Raw genomic sequence first — 22945 nt, forward strand, 5'->3', positions numbered from 1 at the left:
TGGTCAATTCTTTGAAAAGTTGAAAGTTTAATCAAGAACCAAGATTGAGCAACCAAAAGTCGGCTACAATGCTGAAAATATTATCCAAAGTCTGCCCTAAAATTATTCCTAAAGAGTATTTATACTCCAAGCCAAAACCCTAGTTTCCCTAATGGGTCTCACATAAACCCAATTTAAATAATAATCAACCCAAGCTAAAACTAGCCCAAACTAATTAAAATAAACAAAATAAACAAGTCTAAAACCCAAACAAATTGTCTCCTCTCAAAATAATTAAAGTTTGATAGCCCAACTAATTAAATAAGACAAGTTCGTTGTTTCTGCAATCTGTCTGGCAGCAGCAAGGCCCAACTTAAAATGGATGGTTCTCTCTCATCTTAATGAATTAGAAGGCGTGCCATATACCGTTGGAAAGTTATGGAAGTCTAGTTTCCAGCCCAACTAGAATCACATAAAAATTCGATCTGTAACTCCAGTTATGACTAAAAGAGTAACGAAAGGTCAAACTGTCCGAATCTAATCCTCTTCTCCCAATCCTTGTGTAATGGTCTTGGTTCCACCAACAAGCCCCTCTTGAACATGAATCAGATTAATCAAGGCTTACTCTTTATTATTACAAATCCTCTTGAAGTCCACCTTAGCCCATGTATCTTGAAGAAGTCCATTGAAAGCTTCTTTGAACTTCTTAGCCCTAAGGCTAGTAACTGGACCAATTGGAACCTCCAATGGATCCTTTGATGGTTGGATCGCATCATCCCCTCGCTCCTCAAAAGGATTTGGCCTCGAATCATCACCTACATCAAACGAAGAAAGATCGGAAACATTGAATGTAGCACTAACACCATACTCACCTGGTAGATCCACTTTGTAGGCATTATCATTAATCCTTTCTATGATCTGATAAGGACCATCTCCTCGAGGCATCAACTTTGATCTTCTTTGTTCATGAAACCTTTCCTTCCTCATATGCACTCAAACCCAATCACCTAGTTCAAATCTCACTAATTTTCATCCCCTATTGGCTTTGTGTGTATATTATTCATTCTTCTTTTCTATTTGTTGCTGAATTTTTGCATGGAGATCTTTCACCACCTGTGCTTTTTGATTACCATCAAGACTAACCCTTTCATCAACAGGCAAAGGAATCAAATCTAATGGTGTCAAAGGGTTAAAACCATAAACAATCTCAAATGGGAAATAATTAGTAGTAGAATGCACACTACGATTATATGCAAATTCAATGAATGGCAAACAATCTTCCCAATTTTTAAGATTCTTTTGAATGATAGCCCTTAACAATTGAATCAAAGTCCGGTTAACAACTTCAGTTTGGCCATCTGTTTGTGGATGACAAGTAGTAGAATATAAAAGTTTAGTTCCTAACTTACCCCATAAAACCTTCCAAAAGTAACTCAAAAACTTAACGTCTCGATCGGATACAATGCTCCTAGGAAGACCATGTAGCCAAATGACCTCTCTAAAGAATAAGTCAGCTATATTTATTGCATCATCAATTTTATGGCAAGCAATGAAATGTGCCATCTTAGAAAATATATCCACAACAACAAATATAGAATCTCTCCCTTTCCTAGACCTAGGTAGACCCAAAATGAAATCCATAGAAATATCAACCCAAGGTTCTTTAGGAACAAGCAAAGGTGTGTATAGTCCATGAGGCATTACCTTAGACTTAGCTTGTCTACATGTTATGCACATATCACATATTCTTTGCACATCTCTTTTCATATTAGGCCAATAAAAATGCTCATGCAGAACCTCCAAAGTTTTAGTAATTCCAAAATGCCTCATTAAACCTCCCTCATGTGCTTCCCTCACAAGTAATTCACGTAAAGAACAATTACGTACACATAATTTATTTTCCTTAAACAAAAATCCATCATGCCTAAAATATTTATCCATGGCCAAAACCTTGCATGTGTCATATATAGCACCGAAATCATGATCATCAAGATACAATTCCTTAATATACTCAAATCCTAGCAATTTAGTATTAAGAAGAACATACCTTCGAGACAAGGCATTGGCGACCACATTTTCCTGACCTTGCTTGTATTTAATCACATATGGAAAAGTTTCAATAAATTCAACCCACTTAGCATGTCTCCTACTTAACTTACCTTGACCCTTCAAATGTTTCAACGATTGGTGATCAGTATGTATGACAAACTCTCGAGGCCACAGATAATATTGCCAAGTCTCCAAAGCCCGCACCACTGCATACAACTCTTTATCATAAGTGGGATAGTTAAGAGTTGCACCATTGAGTTTCTCACTAAAATAAGCGATGGGCCGCTTTTCTTGCATTAAAACGACTCCAATACATATTTCTGAAGCATCACATTCAATCTCAAAAGCTTTATTAAAATTAGGTAAAGATAGTAAAGGTGCCGAAATCAACTTTGATTTTAACAAGCTAAAAGCATTTTCTTATTCTTCTCCCCACTTGAAACCCACGGCTTTCTTAACAATTTCAGTCAATGGAGAGGCTATCGTACTAAAGTTTTTAACAAATCTCCTATAAAAAGTAGCCAAACCATGAAAACTCCTAACATCTGTTATGGATTTTAGTGTAGGCCATTCTTGAATAGCCTTAACCTTAGCCTCATCCATTTCTATACCTTTTGCACTAACCATATATCCAAGAAAAACAATCATATCAATGCAAAAGTCACACCTTTTCAAATTAGCATATAAGGACTCTTTTCTAAGCACATCAAGAACTTGTCTCAAATGACTTATATGCTCATCAATCTCCTTACTATAAATCAAGATATCATCAAAGTAAACGACTACAAACTTACCAATAAAAGCACGCAACACATGATTCATCAATCTCATAAAAGTACTAGGTGCATTAGTAAGTCCAAAAGGCATAACCAACCACTCATACAAACCATATTTAGTTTTAAAAGCAGTTTTCCATTCATCCCCTTCTTTCATCCTAATTTGATGATAACCACTTTTCAAATCGATTTTTGAAAACAATTTAGAACCATGTAATTCATCCAACATATCATCTAATCTAGGAATGAGATGTCGATACTTTACAGTGATGTTATTGATAACTCGACAATCCATACACATCCGCCAAGTTTTGTCCTTTTTTGGAACAAGAAGCACGGGAACTGCACAAGGACTCATGCTCTCTCGAATGTATCCTTTCGACATCAACTCCCCTACTTGCCTTTGAAGCTCCTTAGTCTCTTCAGGATTGCTCCTATAAGCCGACCTATTTGGTATAGATGCTCCTGGAACAAAGTCAATTCGATGCTCAATACCTCTAATTGGCGGTAAACCACTAGGAATGTCATCCGGAAAGACATCCTCAAATTCCTTATCATTGATTAGGCATCTAGTATGGAAGATGTTCTCCTTTTATTGCTCCACATTCTCTTCCTTAGTCTGAACACTAAGTGACCTTCTAATCACCAAAACTTTATCACCAACAGCATACTCTAAATCACTAGCATCCTCAAGTGGGGGCATGTCATCACAATCAGACTCCTCACTAGTAGACACAATCTCTCCATCATCCCTTAGAATCATAACTCGACGATTTGCACATTCTGATGCATAGTGTCCCAATCATTGACACTTGAAACACTTTATATCATGATTACGCTTCAGTTGAACTTCTCCCTTAAGTTTTTGATCATTGATCGAAACCTGCATCTTCATGGAGTTAGGTTGGGTAACTTTAGAAGTCACCAAAGGCTTCGATGACGCACTACCCTCTCTCCTATAATTCATCTTCCAACCCGAAGAAGACCCCGTATAAGCTCCAGATCGTGTATTACCCTTCCTTTTCAATTGTCCTTCAACCTTAATGGCTAAGTGTACTAACTCCTCCAAATCAACATATGATTGCAACTCCACAACATTAGCTATGTCTCTATTCAAGCCATTCAAAAACCTAGACATCGTAACTTCCTTATCTTCATTAACATTAGCTCTAATCATAGCCACCTCTAATTCTTTCTGATACTCCTCCACACTCTTATTACCCTGTGTAATCATTTGTAAACGATTAAACAACTCTCGATAATAATGTTTAGGAACATACCTCTTCTTCATTATTGTCTTCAACTCCTCCCATGTGCTAACTAGTCTTTCTCTATTCCTTCTTCTTTTTACCACCAATCTCTCCCACCAAACCATGGCATAGTCAGTAAACTCCATTACAACTAACTCAACCTTCTTTTCTTTAGAGTACATATGGATGTCAAAAATCATCTCCACCTTTTTTTCCAAATCTAAATAAGCTTCTGGATCAGTTTTTCCCTTAAAGGCTGGGATTTTTAACTTAAAACTACCCAAATTTCGGTCTATATCTCCCAAATCATCAAAATCCCCTCTATGCTCAAAATCCCTATGTGGTCGAATATGTCCCCTCCTTGACCGATTCTCATACCTCTCTCCCCTATATGTACGGAACCCACTACCACGGTTAAGATCATCCTCGACTTCATCTGCAGAGTTTCCAGCAACACTCTCCTCCTTCCTAACTTCTCTACCCCTTTCACTACGCCCTCCATCAGACCTAGTCTCTAATTTTTCAATCCTAGTCATCAGCTCACCAAACATAAATTCCATCTGTTGTTGTATTCTCGAAAGCCCATCTTCTTGGATTTCACCGTTCTTCTGTGGCACACTATTAGAAGACATTATTATTTTTTTAAACCTGCACGAAAATCGTTAGCAATAAAAATAACACCTCACACACTCGTGTTTCGCACAAATTTATAGGCTTTTCACTCGAATATGCTCCCTATGCCTTTTTCCACTCAAATTGCCTTTCTTTAGTTCTTGAAATCACTTAGCAACAATTCAGAAAGAAAAACAACCAACTATGCAGTGAATTTATAAATTTGATATAGACTCTAGAAGCAAGAAATTACGAAACTAACAAAACGAACCTCGATGACAAATTCATGAATAGCAATGCAAATTTGTACGAATAATATGACAATTTGAAGACATGAAAAAAAATCAGAAAAGAGCTAAAAAATTACGAATTATCAAGAACTAAGGATTTAATTCAAAAAAATTCCAGAAAATCAACTAAACTACCCAAATTTTCAAGAAACACAAACAAGACTACTAAAAGATTCGGCCAAAATAGAAAAAGTGAATTTTTTTTTTGTGCGGCAACAATTAAGATTTCAAGATCAAGCCTCCTTTTATATATATTGGCAAGAACAAAAAAAAATCAAGAACTTAGGTGTGTATGTCGATTTTGATTAAGGAAGCATAAAAAAAAAGAACACTAACTTATAATTAAGTGTTCAACAAAGCAATAAAAAGTAAGATCCATATTTTTTTATATGTTTTTTATATATAGGTGGCCAAATCTATCAAGAATCAAACAAGAAACAATAAAGACTCAAATTGAAGGATATAACTTGTGATTAGATCAGCTCTGATACCAACTGATGCGAACCCTAGCGGAATTTAATGGTATTCGCGACCCCAAGATCAATCTAACCCAAGTTTGTTGAGATTTGAATGAGCTTATCACAATGGAAGACTTGCTTCAAGGCAACAAGACTATAAACCAACTCGATCACAACGCCTACACCTGGAGACGAGCAAAAGAAGTATAAATTCACAACAAAGAATGGTCAATTCTTTGAAAAGTTGAAAGTTTAATCAAGAACTAAGATTGAGCAACCAAAAGTCGGCTACAATGCTGAAAATATTATCCAAAGTCTGCCCTAAAATTATTCCTAAAGAGTATTTATACTCCAAGCCAAAACCCTAGTTTCCCTAATGGGTCTCACATAAACCCAATTTAAATAATAATCAACCCAAGCTAAAACTAGCCCAAACTAATTAAAATAAACAAAATAAACAAGTCTAAAACCCAAACAAATTGTCTCCTCTCAAAATAATTAAAGTTTGATAGCCCAACTAATTAAATAAGACAAGTTTGTTGTTTCCACAATCTGTTTGGCAGCAGCAAGGCCCAACTTAAAATGGATGGTTCTCTCTCATCGTAATGAATTAGAAGGCGTGCCATATACCATTGGAAAGTTATGGAAGTCTAGTTTCCAGCCCATCTAGAATCACATAAAAATTCGATCTGTAACTTGAGTTATGACTAAAAGAGTAACGAAAGGTCAAACTGTCCGAATCTAATCCTCTTCTCCCAATCCTTGTGTAATGGTCTTGGTTCCACCAACAAGCCCCTCTTGAACATGAATCAGATTAATCAAGGCGTGCTCTTTATTATTTCAAATCCTCTTGAAGTCCACCTTAGCCTATGTATCTTGAAGAAGTCCATTGAAAGCTTCTTTGAACTTCTTAGCCCTAAGCCTAGTAACTGCACCAACTGGAACCTCCAATGGATCCTTTGATGGTTGGATCGCATCAGTCATCCTAGTAATAATAGTTTTGTCAAATAGTTTTAATAATAGCAAAAACAGTTAGTGAGTTAGTTTTTTTTAATGTAAACTACTATCCTCTCCCCCTAACCAAAACGAGACATTGTCGTTAATGTCCTAAGGTAGAAAGATAGAGTATAGAAGACATCACCTAAAATAGCAAACACTAACAAACCTGAAACACACTTAAACAAATATAAAAAATAACAAAACAAAATAATATGCTATTAATAAAACCAAAAGATGCAAGGTTTCACTAACGAAGGCTTAAATCCAATCTAAGCTTTTTACGGCATTCCATAGTTAACCAATTTATGCGACTCATGGAGGGATCAATTACAGGGATGAAAGATTGTAGTTGGTCAATCAATTGTTCAGTAGTAACAGCAGAGATTATGATTTGTCGTGCCGACGATGTTACAAATTTATGTTCCACAGCTTGATCAAGAAAAGATAACAAATTATCATAAAATTCATTGACATTTAACAAACCTATAGGTTTATGGTGAATGTGCAGTTGAGCCCAAGAGCAAATATGAAAGATCTCTTCTAATGTGCTCAGACCACCTGGAAAAGCAATGAAGGCATCAGCATGGTTAAACTTCGCATTCATTCGATCAGACATTGTGGAGACCTGTAGTTCCTCTCCAATTATTTTTCCAATGATGTCCCTTTTTGCTAAAGCTTTGGGGACGACCCCCAAAACTTGACTGCCTCCTAAAAATGCAGCTATTGACACACCCCCTATTAACCCAAGTGTAAACCCCCGTAAATAAAAATAAATAATAATAATACTAATAATAAAACCTAGAAGATATGTAAACCCAGGTCAAAACACGTATTTTGACAAATTAATGATAAATGTGGTAATATTGAATTTATTGAGTATAAATTAAGGGGAAATGTCACGAGGATCTAAGTAAATAAATTAATGCATGAAATTCAGATTTTAGCGTAAAAGACATTGATTGTCTAGTTTTACGGTATCGATGATATATCTCAATCCGACCGTTGGATCGGGCTGAAATTTTATAAAGAATCTCCAGACATATTATTTTATATTAGGTTCAAATTTCGTGTCAATCGGAGTTTGGGAAGGATTTATGAGAGCACTGAAAATCGGGTAAATTGAAGAAGATGACACAAGGGGCATTAATAAGGGCATTTTTGTAATTTTATCAAAACAAATACTCTCCTCTCTTTAAAAACAGAGCACGTCCTCTGCAAATGGAAAAACAGGAGGGAGACCATTTGTTTTGTCCCATTTTCTTCATTTTCTCTTCATTTCTTCAAGCTAAATCAAAAGGGAGTGTGCTTAGGAGGATTATATCCAAGAAAACAAATTAAATGACAACTTAGAGAGTTATAGAGCTTAAGAGAAACAAAGAGAAGAAGCTGGAAATTGGAAGAGGAGGACATGATTTTTGTAAATTTTTGCAAGAATTCATTGAAATAAGTTAAAGTAGCAAAGGTAAGCAACATACCCTTTAGTAATTTTGTTTTTCTCTCTTGTTCTTGCATGAGGAGAAGAAAACCTCAAAGTTTAAAATTCTAGGGTTCATGTAAATATTTTGGGGGAGTAATTGTTCATGTGAATTTCAAGATTAATTGCATGATAATGGCTTGATTTGATGAAAAATAGAAGGAATAAATTGATTTGAAACTATAGGTTTTGGGATTGCAACTGGGCAGGAACTTCGGCAGCCATATTTTGACTTTGAACCGTTGGATTAGATTGATTTTTGGATATGTTATTATAATCAATGTCACCTACATTCGGACCTGAGGGATTACAAATATCAGACTTCGTTTGAGGGCTGTCACCGGCGGAACATTTCTGGAAAATCACCCTTCAAGACAGCTTTGTTCGTCGGCCGTTATATCATCGTTTCACCGTTGGATTGGTCTGGATTTTGGATATGTTATTCATCCAGATGTTATATAAATTCTGAACGGTTTGGATCGGAAAACAACACTCCTACCAAAAATTATACTTCCTGAACAGCAGGTCTCCAAATTTCAGGTCAGTCCAGTATTGTTTTGATATCGGGAGGTTTAACCGTTGGATGTATGTTAATTTTGGATATGTTATTCTAATGATGATGATGTATAATTCCACCATGTGGATTTATTGAATTCTAAATTTACAGAATGATGTTTTAAGTTTGGTTTGAGAAATATTGAATGAGAATATGAGGTTTAGCATAAAAAGTATGTTTTTGGACTAAGGGTAATGGCAATGGGTTTAATGATGATGGTTGTGTTTGTGTTATGTTTGAGTCATGTTTTATGTGTTGATAAGTGATGATATAGTTAAATTCTATAAAGAATAGTGATTGACTAATACTTTGGTTGTGTTAGAATGAGAAATCATGTTGTAAGTTGAATTATGATATAAGGAATCATTTTGAGTGTGCTTTTGGAAAAATTTGGCATGTGTAGTCATTGATGAAATTTAAGTTAAATTACATTGTTTGGTGATAGATTAAATGTCTTGGGACAAAAGAAAATCGGTGACGAAAAGTCATGCCCTTTGGACATTGAAGATCATTGATGAAAAATTGAATTAAATGGGCGTTTAATGTTAGTGTAAATAAATTCTAATGTAAATAAATTTAAATGACAAGTAAGAAAATAAAATACATTCATGGAAATTGTTTACGGAAGTATTCGATTTTGTGAATTTATGAATATTATGAATAAATCGGGAAGATTCAATAATGATTCAGGATGTTATATAAAAATGTAGGAGAAGCATTCACTCGACTTCTCAGGAGCTCGTATAGTAGGAGCTTAAGGAGGGACTGCAAGAGAGGCACAACAACAACAAGGAAGAGCGAGTTGAGCTTCTGCAGCTGGTAGGTGTTCTATACCTACACTTTTTACGTGGCGTTAATTTACTAACTTATTAAATTCTTGGTCTTTGTGTCTATGGGTGAAACCACAAAGAGAGAGGATAAAGTGAAATAAATGAGAAATTAAAAATGGATTTGAGTACTTGACTGGGTTAAGAATATGGATTACACTAATAGACTTCGTTGATGATCATTCCTCGAACTTGATTAGCTGGTCTCGAATGCGGAGGCTAATGATGTTAGTAAGGTTTACTAACATCAGCATAATCATCCCTGAAAACGAGGGATGCTGAACTTGATTAACTATTCAGGTGAGAATAGTTAATGATATTGACCGGTGCTGTCAATATCGGCAATCACACGAAACTTGATTAGCCGGTCCCGAATGCAGAGGCTAATGATGTTAGTAAGGTTTACTAACATCGGCATAATCATCCCTGAAAACGAGGGATACTGAACTTGATTAACTATTCAGGTGAGAATAGTTAATGATATTGACCGGTGCTGTCAATATCGGCAATCACACGAAACTTGATTAGCCGGTCCCGAATGCGGAGGCTAATGATGTTAGTAAGGTTTACTAACATCGGCATAATCATCCCTGAAAACGAGGGATGCTGAACTTGATTAACTATTCGGGTGAGAATAGTTAATGATATTGGCCGGTGCTGTCAATATCGGCAATCACACGAAACTTGATTAGCCGGTCCCGAATGCGGAGGCTAATGATGTTAATAAGGTTTACTAACATCGGCATAATCATCCATCAGCATAATCATCCCTGAAAATGAGGGATACTGAATTTGATTAACTATTTGGGTGAGAATAGTTAATGATATCGACTAGTGTTGTCGATATCGGCAATCACATGAAACCTGACTAGCTATTCCTGAAGTGAAAGCTAATGGTGTCAAGAATCTTGACATCAATATTTCCGGAAATATTCCTAGATATTATGGAAAGAAAAATCTGATTGGCTATTTCATGTTAGAAATAGTCGATAACATCAATTAGTGGTATTAATTTTGATGTTTACAATGAACTTGATTAGCCGATCCTGATATGGGAGACTAATAACACTAATGAAAATTTATTAGTGTCAGCATTCCCTTCCAAGTTTTAGGGGAGGTATTATAATGATATTTCTGATAGGGAATAATTAAAAATATTAATGAAATGGGGATTGACATCTTGATAGGATTATTCATTCGGCCTTGAAGAGGCGGATATTGATTGGAAATTATGGAATAAGATGGGCGGAGGAACTAGTTACCCGGTGATGGGCTAGTGGCATTAGTTTTGTTTTCTAACGACCGGAATATACAACTTGAGTTAAAACTTACTTGTGTAGTGTTAATATTGTCAGGATGACTGACTTGTCAGATTTTAAATGGAATGTTGGACGATACCTAATTGTTGAACAAAAATGGTAATTTATGTTCATGTTGTGGATTATTGAAGAAAAAAAAAAGAGAGAAACTGATGAAGATCTAATTCTTGTGAAGGATGGAGGCAAATATCGTATCGCTTGGGACGTGAGAATAGAAGTTCATTAACCATGGTAGGTGTTATACACTTAAGGAATGCAATGCTATATATATATATATGTGTATTTTGAATTAATTAATGAATTGTAATTGATATAATTTGAGAATCATGTCCTGCGCACATGGAGGATGTCAAAGAAATTATGACTAATAATGTAAATATGTTGTAGTAAGGTTTCGTGTTGTTGCTGGCATGATAAGAATTTGGTGATAATTATAATAGTGTAATAAAATGCCAATAATAGTGATAGATAATGAAATTTGACCTTAATTATAGTGGTTAAATGAGATTAGATTGATGAATTAAATAGAATGATGTATGCATGGTATTCATATTATTTGAAGATGGATCGGATGTGAATATTGTGAAAATGATGGCAGGTTCCATGATAATGAGAGATTTTACTGAAAATCTAAAGAAACATTGGAATGTGTCGAAATGGGCACAAGAAATTTGTAAGTTGAATATATTTATAAACTAAAATTGGACCGAAATCATGACGAGTTTGACAACTTATATGGAAAAGCCATAATGGGTATAATAGATGTTGGGATTGAAATTGATATAAAGAGATAGAGTAAGAGGGAGAGAAATCACATGGTAGATATTATAATGGATTAAATGCGCTCGTGAGGTGAAACAAGACACAAAATGAAAATGTTGAATGATTCTAGGAAGGATGAATAGAGACGTAATAATGGAAGGATAAATGAGAATTTTAAGGAACTATGATTGCATATCGTTGAATATATGTTTAATTACTTGTGCATGTATTGTGTGATTTTCCTTTTATGCTATATTTATTATATACATTACGAAATTGCAGGTCCTTCAGATTCACGCCAGGAGTAGCGTTTTAGGTCCTCTAGTCTCCTTTTGTATGATTGAATAAGAAGATGAACATTAATGTATTTTGTCTTTAAGGAACTAAATGACTTAATATGTAATAGTACTCCTTTTACATTAAGTGTCGGACATAAAAATGTATTATTCTGTATTTGTAATCTTAGTTTGTTTACTTGCAATTGTTATGAATTATGTGTGTTAATGGGAAAGCAATGAGCATACGAAATGTGAGGCATGTACCATGAATGATGTGTTGTTAAGGTTCTACATGATTATGATATGATTGAGAAATGAGTATAACTATACAGGATGATTGTCGATAACTTGGGACCTCCAGGTATAAAAGAAACTCTGCCAAAATTTCAGTGGAAATTTCGGCAACTCTTGGATAAGTTCGGTGGATGAAAAAAAAAATACCCGTTTTTTTAAAAGTTAAGGCTCAAAGTTCTTTTATGAATGTACTAAATTACAGGGTGTTACACAAGGCTGCTTTTCCTATACACTAAATGAATTTTTCTCTTAGCTAGTACCTGACCAAGATGATTTGCTGATTCTAAAAACACCTTTTCTTTCCCAGGACTGGATCCATCAAAAACACAAATATTTCTTATGTGGTGACTTGATGAACCTGCCATTTCTACAAACTTTTATATTTCTTATGTATGGGTTGAGTAGAAATGAAGGGAAGGAAGAGAAGATTTTATAGATGAGAAATTAAAAATGCAATCATACCACCTATATATGTAGGCCAGCCTCCTCTCACTCTTTCTGTCTCTTTTATTATTATTATTATTATTATTATTATTATTATTATTATTGAAAAAGCATGTGTATATACAGGTAGTTGTGATTGTGGCTCATATCTTTCCTTGGTTTTACATCCAAGAACGACTTAAATGCCCTCTATGGGTCGGGGATAGGCTTCCCATCCAGTTTTCTTAAAAACTAGCAAACAAAGTCTTTTTTAGTCAGATTCCCAAAACTATGTCGAGCATGTTCTTTATGAAATAGTGGCCATAAATCATGAATTGCACGATGCACATCTCCACTAGGATGCATCTCAAGAGTCAATCTAAAGACTCCTTACTCAGGCCATCCTTAATGAATTGTATTTTATGTTCATAGTTTATAAATATCATTCCTAAAGAATAACATTGTGTATTACAAGTCTATCTGGTACATCGGTAACAGACTTTCAGTAGTTTTGCACGATGTTTCTTTGCAAAAGTACTTTTACCTGTTCCAAGTATGTATGAAATGAAAGAATTGGAGGACTCACCTGATAATCAAACCTTTGCTTCAATTAGCCAACGAATATCTTCAGGAATTCCATGATTCATTAACAACCTCAATCTTGCACACCTAGCACGGTAAATTTTTGAAATTGCATTTGGAGGCAAAGCGGGAAAATAATTTTTCAATTTTTCAGGATGGTGTTCATTTTCAAATGAGAATTGGAGAAGAGATGAAAAGAAAGGAGAAAGAGCAAAGAATTGCACAAATATATACACAGATATCAGTTATCATGGGAAACTGAAAGAACCGACTTAAGAGTCACGGAGTACCGTTATCCGCCATTTGACCGGGTTGAGAGAGACTACAAAACAAAATTCACACCAAAAGAAACACAAAAACAATGTGAGAGAAACAAAATAATCAACCTTTATATACAGGATCATTCAAACTAATGAATTCATTTTCACTAGGAAAATTATTAAAGTAAGCTTTTAAACGATGTCTATTTACCTTAAAAACATTGTCATTCTTTGGATTCTCAATATCAAAGGTCCTATAAGGATACATATGTTTCTCAATAAATGGATCGTTCCATTGTAATCTTAGCTTTCTAGGAAATAAATGGAGTCGAGAATTGTAAAGCAAAACATTTTGACCAATATCAACTTTTTGACAATTTTCACAAGTTTTGTAGAATGCATGCGTGTCCTTGAACATGGTGGGCCAATAAAATCCACATTGTAAGATTTTTGCAGTTGTCTTATTTGATGAGAAATGACCCTTACATGCCTCAAAATGACAAAATTTAATGACACTACTTACCTCATTGTTAGGAATGCATCTTTGAAATATTTGATCAGGACAATATTTGAATAAGTAAGGGTCATCCCAATAAAAGTTCTTCACTTTGTTCAAAAACTTACTTTTATCTTGGGTACTCCAATGAGCTGGCAAATCTTCTGAAGCAAGAAAATTGATATTTTTAGCAAACTAAGACATTGAACTAAGAGAAAGTAAAGATTCATCAGGAAAGTAATCATCGATTGGTGTGATGTCGGATGTTGAATCTGTTGTCAATCTTCATAAATGATTCGTATCAACATTTTCGATGCCTTTCTTGTCCTTGATTTCTTCCTAAGAATAAATCATTTGCAATTCTTTAGATTCATCAGACTCAGTTTTACTCAAGGTATATTCAAATTGATCATAAACTAATTATTCAATAACATCTACTTGTGAATCACTATCATCTCCAAGTTACTTGCAAATGTGTTGAAAATATTCATCTCCAATGTCATGTTTTCAAATGATAGCTTCATCACTCCATTCCTACAATTAATCAATGCATTAGAGGTTGCAAGAAATGGACGTCCTAAAATAACTGGAATTGAATTACATGTTTTAACAGGTTGTGTACCCAAGACAACATAATCCACAAGATAAATGAATTTATCAACTTGTATTAACACATCCTCAACTATTCCTCTAAGCACTTTTATAGATCTATCAGCAAGTAAGAGAGTTACAAAAGTTAGTTTTAACTCACCTAGATTGAGACTCTGAAAGACTGAATATGGAAGTAAATTCACACTAGTTCTCAAGTAAAACTCTTTCAATTTTATGTTCTTCAATAAAGTAAGAAATTGTAGGACAACCAGGTGTCAAACCTGACATCATGGCGGCCTTAAAAAATAATATTGGAAAAGAATGGATTTCTGGCATCTTGTTATTTGATGGGGAATGGTCTTGTTTAAGGAGTCACCACCTAATATTATGGTCAACATGAACCCTAACTGGTCAACAGAGATTCTATGGTTCGGGACTAGTTACATAAAAAGGAAGATATTATCACCCCTTAAACGTTTTGCATGACGCCGACTGCATTGCTGGTTTTGTCTTAAATTGCTAAATATTTATTAATTTTTGCTATGATGATTTGCTTATAATATTCCTGATTCTAGCGCTAGTGAATATTCAATTACGGATATTTTCAACTCTGGTGTTGGTAAATATTACGTAGTTATAAAACAAAATAAATTTAAATCCATATTTTTATTCCTGATTCTAGCGTCAGTGAATGAAAAAAAAAATTTATTTTTATGCATACTCATATTTTTATTTTTTTATGTAGCTAAATAAAATAAAATAAAATAAATTTAAATCAGTATTTTTATTCCTGACTCTGGCGTCAGTGAATAAACCAATAAATCTATATTATTTTTTTATTTATGCATGCATATATTTTTTTGGGCCTGGGCTCAGCTCAGCCCATATGGACTGGGCTGGGCTCAGCTAGCCTGGCCCGGTCACTGGCCTAAGCCAGGGACCGGCTGGCTGAGGCACGCATGCGTGAATTATTCACGCATGCTGTGCACAGTGGGAAGGTAATTACCTTCTCACTATACTTATGCAACTATAAATGAAAGGGAGCGGGAAGATTACCTGGACGCAGGAACGAAGACGATGGCGAAGGCGTGGTGGCTGGCTGTTCTCTTCTCTGTTTTTTTTTTATTTTCTGGTTTGTTTCAGTTCGTTCACGCCCTGTATAATCTTTGTCTATTCTCTCCTTCCTCCTCCTGTTCGTTCGTCTCCTCTCTGCTTCTGGGTTTTTTCTTAGAGATGAAGGAACGAAGATGATGATGATGATGCCGGTTCTCTCTGTTGGTCTTGATTCTGGGTCCTTCTTCTTTTTCTGCTATCTTTTTAGTTTTCTTGCTTTCTTGTTGCTGCCTCCGGTTTTTATTTTCTCTGGTTTATGTTTTCGATTCCACTCTCTCTCGGTCTCCCCTGTCTTTCTCGGTCTCTCTCTTTTTCTCCGTCTTCGTCTGTGTGTCCCCTGTTTTTTCTGTTTCTGTTCATGGTCTGGACCCTACTTTTTTTTTTCTCTGGTTCTCTTTCTTTGTCTGTGTTTGTTCTTCTCCTGACCTTCCCCCTAGTGTCTCCTCTGTTTTCTTCTTTTTTCACCCGCCAGTTCCTCTCCTGCGCTCTCTCATCTTCTCTGGCTTATAGCCAGAGAATGCCAAGCATTTGAAACGGTCTTCAAGCCTTTACTCCAGAAACGGTTCCTAGGAAAGAAGGCGAAGAAGGCAATGAATAATCTTCTAAAAACGGTTTGTGTGATGGGAATAGCCATTTTTAATCTGGTCACTGAAGTTCTGAAATCATGTAATCAAGCCCCTGGGTAAATTGTAATTGGACCCCTGTATTTCGGCGTCATTTTCAAGCTAGTCCTTGGATTTTAATTTTTGCAATTTGGACCCCACTTAAACCCCAAAATTTGATATTTCTTCAATTAAGTCCCTAATTCTATTAATTAAATTAATTCCAAGTTCAATTAAGTCTAAAAACTTATCAATTCTCCAATTAAGCCCTTGATTTGATTAATTAAACTAGTCAAGAGTTTAATTAATTTCTAAACTTCCAAACATGTTGCCCTTAACCTAAATTTTAATTCATTTTTCATTTATTTTATTTATTTTATTTTTTCATTATCATTTTTCATTTTTTATTATCATTTTTCGGTAAATAAAATAATAGTAATAATAATAATTAAAATAAAAAAGATAAAAAATTGGGTTATGACACCAGGGTCTTTATATTTCAAAGCATTATTATTTTGAAGAATGACACTTACTTGTTCGGTTAAAAAGACTTTCTTTTTCACATTAAGTTGTACAAGTCTTTCAAAAATTTAGCATAAGAAGGTACCTATTTAATAGCATCTAACAAAGGTATATTGATCCTTTCCTGTTTGAAAGTTTTAAAGATTTCAGAGTTGTGATTGACTTTCCTTTGTTTGGTCATGGCATGAGAAAATAAAAGTGCTGGTGGGGAATCAGTCTTTTCTTTGCAATGTTCATATTCAACCCTTTCCTTACCCTCAGAGATTAACTCATCATCTTTTTCACAAGGTTCAATAATGAGTTTTTCAATAATCTTACCACTGCGAAGAGAGATGACTGATTTGACTTGATCCATGTGTTGGCTTCTGGAATTACTTGCATTTGCATTGTATTGCCCCCTGGGATTTTGCTATGGTTGAGATGGAAACTTACCTTTCTCATTAAAACTGAGAGCAGATGTGAATTTTGCAAGAGTATTGACATGACCAAAATATTGATGTCTTCTCCCAAGTGCAGGAGTGTCGAAGTAATAAATAACCCGGTAAGACCGGGGTCGAACCACAAGGAGGTTAACTATATAAATTATAAACAACAACAACAACAACAACAATAATAATAGTAATAATATAGTAGTAGTAATAATAATAGTAGTAGTAGTAGTAGTGCTAATAATAAGAAGAAGTTAAAGAGGACTTTGAGATGAAAGATTAATGTAAGGATTAAACAATGATAAGAACAATTGTCAAGGTTAGAGGATCCACTAATGATATTTCAAACAAGTATAGTATAAACTCTTATTACTCAACTGGAAACCACACACAAAGGAGGTTCCAATCGGATTATAAATTGTTAACATGATTATATTAGTTATCTTATTCGAATAATGCTAATACTTGTAAATGTTGTTTGGGCATTCATGATTATAACTTATGTTAACAACAAATCAAGTTCCTTTCATAGCACATGTGACGGTTATACCATACGGTTTAGGCTATGAAAGTGCCAAGTATTTGTTGTACCTAAGGTTATACAACATAAATCTAGATTAACCATTTAACAAGCAAAGTATTAAAAGTGAACAAGATAACAAATATAAAACATGTTAGTATCAAACATTAAGGTCCATATTGAGTTTATACTATACTTATTCTTACACCATTAGTGTAACCTTTTCACCTTGACATAATAAACTTAAGTAAATATAATGAAAGAAAGAAACATAAATAAACAAGATAAGAACATAAATAAGATATAAGTTAACTAAGTAAAGGAAAGGAAATGAAAGGCATAAACAAGAGGTTAATATAAACAAAACTTAAACATTACAAAAATATAAAGAGAGGAAGCAAGAGCATGATCTTGATCTGAAAACCAAGATGCTTAAATGCATGGCAAATGCCTTCTTTTATAGGCCAAAATTTGAAACTATTGATTTGATGACTAATTATTGAGTGGGTGGCCACATCTTGACTTGGTGACAATCCTTATCTTCTTGTCTGAACAAAACGTCATTGATAATGTCAGAATTTGAACATACTTAAATCATGAAAGTTCTAGGAAATTGTCTCAGCTTTCCAGGAAAAAAACAATTGAGGTCATTTGGACTTTTAGAACTCGAGATATGGACTGAACACTGAACAGTGTCTGGGCTGTAGGGCATATTCAGACTTTTCCGTTGTTGCTACAATTTGGACTTGAAAACGGCATTTTTAAATCTTAGACTCCACATAAAAGTTTTAGGCCTTTGTCTTAGCTTTCCATCTATATAGAGCACACCTAAATCCAAGATCTACAGCTCCAGATATGACCCAATGACCGAACAGTGTTCCAGTTTGGACTGAACCATCATCTTTTTTTTATAAGTTTGGCCCTCTCTTTGTCTTTTCAATTTTAGTAGTTAAACTCATCAATCAATCCTTTCATTTATGTGATAGGCCTCCATTTAAGATGAACATTTACCATAAATTAAAGGTATCTTATAGTATCAGACTTGTTATTATAAAACATGTTTTAGTTAAGGAGTTATTGATACTTCAAGTCCAAAATGATGATATAAAACCTTGATAAAAATGCACTTTTAAGTACTAATCACACCCCCCCAACCAGCTTATTACTAGTCCATAGTAATGAAAGCGTTAAAATAGAATTTTTTTTGTAAATTCCACAAAGCAAGTCATTCATCATTCAACTTCCATTAATCTATCAAGATAAACAAACTCTCATTAAATTTATATATCTGCTCAATACCTCTTAAACAAGATATTAGTAAACCTTCCTTGTGTGCTCAATATATCAACATATAGTTATGGGGCTTTACTTGGAAGAAAACAAAATTTTTGTTCTAATGTTTAAGGTTAACTTCCTTGAGTTGAGATTATTATCTTTTTCTTCTTTTTTTTTTTAATATATATACATATAACTTAAAACACAATGCATCTTAAACTCATGTAACGAGCTTTCGGCTAATGAGTCCCAGACCAGTTGGTCTTAGGGCATTAGGTGTTGAGACACCCCTACGAGCTTAGTAACTCGGGTTGCAGATACTGATACGTAGATAGTGCAATGTTTGATTCCCTTATGCTTTTCTCCTCAACCCATATAGCAAGCGTTGGACCAATAGCTCCCAAGTCAGTTGACTTTAGGGTATTAGGTGTTAAAACATCATTTTGGGCTTAATTGTTTAGGTTAGGGAGGCTACGAAACCAAATTTATCTACAGTTTTGTTATCATCATTTTTTTTTTGGTTTTTTTTGCAAATTATAAACTATCCCTTTCCTTTATTTGTTACCTTTAACAAAAGAACATAAATAATATAATAATCCAATGTGCAATCCACAATCATATGTTAAAGTGTGTGTGTGAAAATGAAGGTTTAAGAATACTTGTTAAATGAGTATATAAACAGAATCAAGTGATAACAATGCGAGAGTTTGTAAACCTGAATATTTCAAGAGAAGTATGTGATAGACCTTGTTATGAATATTGCAAATAACCATTAGAAAATGTTTACTAAGATGCGTCTCAAGAGTTAATAAAATTCCTCCTTACTCTACCATCCTAGTAATAACAGTTTTGTCAAATGGTTTTATTAAAAACAAAAGCAGTTAGTTAGTTAGTTTTTTTTTAATGTCAACTACTACCCTCCCCCCACCCAACCAAAATGAGACATTGTCCTCAATGTCCTAAGGTAGAAAGATAGAATATAGAAGACATCACTTGAAACGGCGAACATTAACAAACCTGAAACACATTTAAACAAATATAAGAAACAACAAAACACAAATATTATGCTATTAATAAAACCAAAAGACACACGGTTTCACAAACGAAAGCTTAAATCCAATCTAAGCTTTTTGCAGCTTTCCTTAGTTAACCAATTTATACGACTCATGGCAGGATCAATTATAGGGATGAAAGATTGTAGTTGGTCAATCAATTATTCAGCAGTAGCAGCAGAGATTATGATTTTTCATACCGAAGATGTTAGAAATTCCTGTTGCACAGCATGATCAAGAAAAGACAACAACTTATCATAAAAACCATTAACATTTAACAGACCTATGGGTTTATGGTGAATGTGCAGTTGGGCCCAAGAGGAAATATGAAAGATCTCTTCCAATGTGCCCAGACCTCCTAGTAAGGCAATGAAGGCGTCAACATGGTTAAACATTGCATTCATTCGATCAGACATTGTGGAGACCTGTAGTTCCTCTCCAATTGCTTTTCCAATGATGTCCCATTTTGCTAAAGCTTTGGGGATAACCCTCAAAACTTGACTACCTCCTAAAAATACAACTATTGACACACCCCCCATTAACCCAAGGCTGCCTCCATAACTATATGTTGATATATTGAGCACACAAGGAAGGTTTATTAATATCTTGTTTAAGAGGTATTGAGCAGATATATAAATTTAATGAGAGTTTCTTTATCTGGATAGATTAATGAAAATTGAATGATGAATGCCTTGCTTTGTGGAACTTGCAAATTGTTTTTCTATTTTAACGTTTTGATTACTAGGGACTGGTAATAAGCTGGTTGGGGTGGTGTAATTAGTACTTAAAAGTGCATTTTTATCAAGTTTTATATCATCATATTGCACTTAAAGTATCAATAACTCCTTAATTAAAACATGTTTTATAATAACAAGTCTGATACTATAAGATACCTTTAATTTATGGTAAATTTTCATCTTAAATGTAGGCCTATCACATAAATAAAAGGATTGATTGATGAGTTTAGGTACTGAAATTGAAAGGACAAAGAGAGGGCAAAACTTAAAAAAGAGATGCTGGTTCAGTCCAAACTGGAACACTGTTCGGTTATTGGGTCATATCTGGAGTTGTAGATCTTGGATTTAGGTCTGCTCTATATGGATGGAAAGCTAAGACATAGGCCTAAAACTTTCATGTGGAGTCCAGGATTTGAAAAGGCCGTTTTCAAGTCCAAATTGTAGCAACAACGGAGAAGTTCGAATCTATCCTGCAGCCCAGATACTGTTTAGTGTTTAGCCCATATCTCGAGTTCTAGAAGTCCAAATGTCCTCAATATTTTTTTCCTGGAAAGCTGAGACAATTTTCTAGAACTTTCATGATTTAAATCTGTTCAAATTCTGACATTATCAATGACGTTTTGTTCAGACAAAAAGATAAGGATTGTCACCAAGTCAAGATGTGGCCACCCACTCAACAATTAGTCATCAAATCAATAGTTTCAAATTTTGGCCTATAAAAAGAGGCATTTGCCATGCATTTAGGCATCTTGGTTTTCAGATCAAGATCATGCTCTTGCTTCCTCTCTTTATATTTTTGTAATGTTTAAGTTTTGCTTTTATTAATCTCTTGTTTATTCCTTTCATTTCCTTTCCTTTACTTAGTTAACTTATATCTTATTTATATTATTATCTTGTTTATTTATGTTTCCCTATTTCATTATGTTTAGTTAAGTTTATCATGTCAAAGTGAAAAGGTTACACTAATGGTGTAAGAATAAGTATAGTATAAACTCAACATGGACTTTAATGTTTGATACTAACATGTTTTGTATTTGTTATCTTGTTCACTTTTAATACTTTGCTTGTTAAATGGTTAATCTAGATTTATGTTGTATAACCTTTGGTACAACAAATACTTGACACTTTTATAGCCCAAACCGTATGGTATAACCGTCACATGTGCTATGAAAGGAACTTGATTTGTTGTTAACATAAGTTATAATCATGAATACCTGACAACATTTACAAGTATTAGCATTATTTAAATAAGATAACTAATGTAATCATGTTAACAATTTATAATTCGATTGGAACCTCCTTTGTGTGTGATTTCCAGTTGAGTAATAAAAAGAGTTTATACTATAATTGTTTGAAATACCATTAGTGGATTCTCTAATCTTGACAATTATTTTATCCTTGTTTAATCCTTATATCAATATCACATCTCAAAGCTCTCTTCAACTCATTTTCTGTTATTATCTATTTCTTTATTTGTAGTTAACCTTCCTATGGTTCGACCCCGGTCTTGCCGGGTTATTTATTACTTCGACACTCCTACACTTGGGAGAAGACATCAACTCTTTGGTCGTGTCAGTAATGAAGCCTTAAGATAACTAATGTAATCATGTTAACAATTTATAATCCGATTGGAACCTCATTTGTGTGTGGTTTCCAGTTGACTAATAAGAGTTTATACTATACTTGTTTGAAATACCATTAGTGGATCCTCTAACCTTGACATTTATTTTTATCATTGTTTAATCCTCACATTAATCTTACATCTCAAAGTCCTCTTTATTACTATTACTATTACTATTACTATTACTATTATTGTTGTTGTTGTTGTTGTTGTGGTTGTTGTTGTTATATTATTATTGTTATTTATAATTTATATAGTTAACCTCCTTGTGGTTCGACCCCGATCTTGCCTGGTTATTTATTACTTCGACACTCCTGCACTTGGGAGAAGACATTAATCTTTTGGTCGTGTCAATAATTATAAAAATTTCAATTAAGTAAACGAAATAACATAATAAATAGTAAAAATCTTAAGATAATACTAACCTTAAATCTTGTAAACCATACATCAACTTGTTGTTTCCATTCAGGATGTTTAGAAACCTGGCTCCATTGAAATAATGAAATTTCCATCGATAATTAAAATGCCAATGTTATTATTCTGGCAGCCTCAATGTTTGTGAACTTTAAAATTGATAAATTTAATGAAATATTATTTATTCATAAATTGTTAAACATAAGCCAACTCAAAGCAAAACAAATTTACATTGAAAGGTCATCTTTCCACTACGCCTTGTACTTTTAGGTGAATACATCCTGTTATGAAAGGACCCCGCCTTGCGTTGCGGCATCGCACTCGAAGAGGCAACGTTGTGAGTCGACGCATGTGCTTCAGGTGCCTCTTTTTGGTTAGCACCTAAT

General features: G+C 34.2%; 1 long non-coding RNA gene and 1 pseudogene across 3 annotated transcripts; one reads left to right on the plus strand and one right to left on the minus strand.

The window, feature by feature from the left end:
* Positions 1-425: 425 nt before the first annotated feature.
* The window catches only part of LOC133678246 (uncharacterized), a 35528-nt pseudogene continuing 13008 nt past the window's right edge, over positions 426-22945 (minus strand).
* On the plus strand, positions 7615-11832 carry LOC133704428 (uncharacterized). Of its 3 annotated transcripts, none has more exons than XR_009844069.1 (5): positions 7615-7875; positions 8074-8427; positions 9154-9262; positions 10765-10820; positions 11634-11832. It is a non-coding gene; the product is annotated as an uncharacterized LOC133704428 (long non-coding RNA). The 3 variants fall into 3 exon arrangements; XR_009844070.1 differs by having other exon boundaries at positions 8097-8427; XR_009844068.1 differs by having other exon boundaries at positions 8208-8427.

This window comes from Populus nigra, chromosome 1, assembly GCF_951802175.1.
Source record: "Populus nigra chromosome 1, ddPopNigr1.1, whole genome shotgun sequence".
Classification (NCBI taxonomy): domain Eukaryota; kingdom Viridiplantae; phylum Streptophyta; class Magnoliopsida; order Malpighiales; family Salicaceae; genus Populus; species Populus nigra.